This window comes from Polypterus senegalus, chromosome 2, assembly GCF_016835505.1.
Source record: "Polypterus senegalus isolate Bchr_013 chromosome 2, ASM1683550v1, whole genome shotgun sequence".
NCBI lineage: Eukaryota > Metazoa > Chordata > Cladistia > Polypteriformes > Polypteridae > Polypterus > Polypterus senegalus.
The window spans coordinates 213,228,140-213,231,290 of NC_053155.1; the positions used below are offsets into that span (position 1 = coordinate 213,228,140).

The 3,151-nt window shown below is 38.5% G+C and overlaps 1 pseudogene; it reads left to right on the plus strand.

The window, feature by feature from the left end:
* The first annotated feature begins 1,186 nt into the window (after positions 1-1,186).
* LOC120524455 lies at positions 1,187-2,948 on the plus strand (annotated as a pseudogene).
* The last annotated feature ends 203 nt before the right edge of the window (positions 2,949-3,151 follow it).

The window sequence follows — 3,151 nt, forward strand, 5'->3', positions numbered from 1 at the left end:
TGCATTCCAGTGGGGGACTAGGAAGGGGTACAATTGTGCTTGGGCATGGTATGGAACAAACATGGCTAGTGTGAGTACACACTAAAAAACAGATACAGGCTCACAGGAGAGAATAGATAGATTGAGTAGAATAGAATAGATAGATCTTTTATTATCCTTTTGTTATGAGTAAATTGTATTATTTAGTTAATTGTAGCAAGAATATTTGGAGTACTTGTTGAAAATTATTCTATCTCCAAGTGAAAGTTATTAAATGTGGATTTTGGCCTGTTTATGATCTTTGTTCATAAATGGTACAGATCTCTTCATAGTTCTCGTGTCCCAGCAGGAAGATGAAACAGAGATCTAATACACACTCCACAACTGTAACATGTATTCTTTCAGCTGCTAGTTAGAGACCTTTGTTGCATTTAAAAGTATTGTCTTTGACAATACTGAGGAAACTATACAGAATGACTTTTTAACGAAATTTGAGCCTCTAAATCAGCGGTTCTCAACCTGTGGGTCGCGACCCCGTCGGGCGTTGAATGACAATTTGCCAAGGGTCGCCTAAGACCACTGGAAATATGGGTTTTGTCTATTCTAATGTGTAAAATTTGTTATTATGGTTGGTAGTTACTAGTTTTTTACTATAATTGTCATTCAAGGATAGATGCTGCAGACAACTGAATCAGAATAATTTCAAACATTTTAATTGTATCAACTTTATTATTTTTAACTGTTTACATTACTGCACATCGAACAGCATGACGTTATGTAACGTTGCAGGGATTTATGCACTTCATAATGTAATTAAAATCACATCCGTTTTTAATCAGTAAAGCATAAACAAACATTTTATAGTCCGTGTTATTGAAGCTATTGTTATATGATATTTTAATTAGCGCAGTGGTAGCGCTGCTGCCTCGCAGTTAGGAGACCTGGGTTCACTTCCCGGGTCCTCCCTGCGTGGAGTTTGCATGTTCTCCCCGTGTCTGCGTGGGTTTCCTCCCACAGTCCAAAGACACGCAGGTTAGGTGGACTGGCGATTTTAAATTGTCCCTAATGTGTGCTTGGTGTGTGGGTGTGGCTGTGTGTGTCCTGCGGTGGATTGGCGCCCTGCCCGGGATTGGTTCCTGCCTTGCGCCCTGTGTTGGCTGGTATTGGCTCCAGCAGACCCCTGTGTTCAGATTCAATGGGTTGGAAAATGGATGGATGGATGGATTTTTTACAATATGGTTTTACTTCAATAGTTACAGCAAGAATTGAGAAACTACAATGTGTTACTTGTAATGAAGTTCTATCAGCCGAGTCTATGAAGCTGAACAAACTGAAAAGTAATTTTGATAGCAAGCATCCGAGCTTTGCTGGCAAGGATACCCAGTATTTTAGAAGCAAAGCTGACAGAGTCAAGAAAGCCAGACTTGACACTGGTGGCAAGTACCACCAACAAAACGAAGCAGCCGTTGAAGCTTCATATTTGGTGGCTCTCAGAATCGCCAGAGCTATGAAACCTCACATCATTGCTGAAGAATTACTGTTGCCAGCGGCCAAAGACATTGTTCGATTTATGATCGGAGCCAAATTTGTTACGAAACTGAGTGCAATTTCCTTATCTAATAACACTGTCCGCAGAAGAATAGATGACAAGTCTGCTGATATTATTGATCAGGTAATCCAAGAAATGAAATCTGCTCCACTTCCAATATTTAGCATCCAGCTTGATGAATCTACAGACGTTGTAAACTGTTCACAATTACTGGTTTATGTGAGGTATATTAATGATGGCGAATTTAAAGATGAGTTTCTTTTTTGTAAACCTCTTGAAACGACAACTACTGCACGTGATGTATTTGACACAATTGGTTCATTTCTGAAACAGCATAAGATCTCTTGGGAAAATGTTTGTGGTGTTTGCACAGATGGTGCTCCAGCTATGCTAGGATGTCGGTCAACGTTTGTTACTGAATGAGTCACCAAAAGTCATCGGAACTCACTGTATGATTCATCAACAAATATTAGCAACGAAGACCCTGCCACAAGAGTTACAAGAAGTAATGAAAAGCGTCGTAAGTTCCGTCAATTTTGTAAAAGTGAGTACTTTAAACAGTCGATTGTTTTCAAAACTTTATAATGAGTTGGATGTGTCCAACAATGCTCTGCTATTTCACACTGAAGTGAGATGGTTGTCGAGAGGACAAGTTTTAAAACGTGTTTTTGATCTTCATGATGAACTAAAAACATTTTTTAAGAAAGCAAGACCGTAGTTCGAAGCACTTTTCAGCGATGAAAGTGAACTACAGAAAATAGCTTACTTGGTTGACATCTTTGCCATCTTGAATGAGTTAAATTTATCGCTGCAAGGACCAAATGCAACATGTCTCGATTTGTCTGAAAAGATCCGATCGTTCCAAATGAAACTTCAGCTTTGGCTAAACAATTTGGATGAAAATGAAATTTACATGTTGCCCACCTTATCTGTTTTCTTTGAGGAAAATGACATTGAACCTGACAAAAGGATTACAATGATAATTTCTGTGAAAGAACACTTGCACATGCTTGCGGATGAAATTTCATTGTACTTTTCAAATCTACCTGACACCCTGTTTGCACTTGCCAGAAGTCCATTCACAGTCAAAGTTGAAGATGTTCCTGAGACAGCACAAGAGGAGTTCATTGAACTCATTAACAGTGATGCAGTGACAAATGATTTATCTTCAATGTCAGTTACAAAATTCTGGATCAAGTGTTTGCATTCATATCCTGTTCTGTCTGAGACTGTGTTGCTCCTTCTTCTTCCATTTCCAACAACATATCTTTGCGAAACAGGGTTTTCCAGCTTGTTGGTAATCAAGTCTAAATACAGAAGTAGACTTGTTGAAGAAGATGATCTTCGTTGTGCTCTTGCAAAGACTGCCCTGAGAATTTCTGATCTGGTGAGAAAGGAGCAGCCTAATCCTTCGCACTGACGTTGGCTTTTTAAGTGTACTGTCGCAACAATTTTGTAGCAATGTAGTTTACTGTTGTTATATTAAGACTGTTACCCTTGCTACGCCATGCTTTTCATATTTTCACATAAGTATACAATATGAATATGGTGAATACAGTTCAATACACAATGAAGAAAAACAAATAAACGTAAGTCATAAAGACAAAATTTCATTTATTTGTA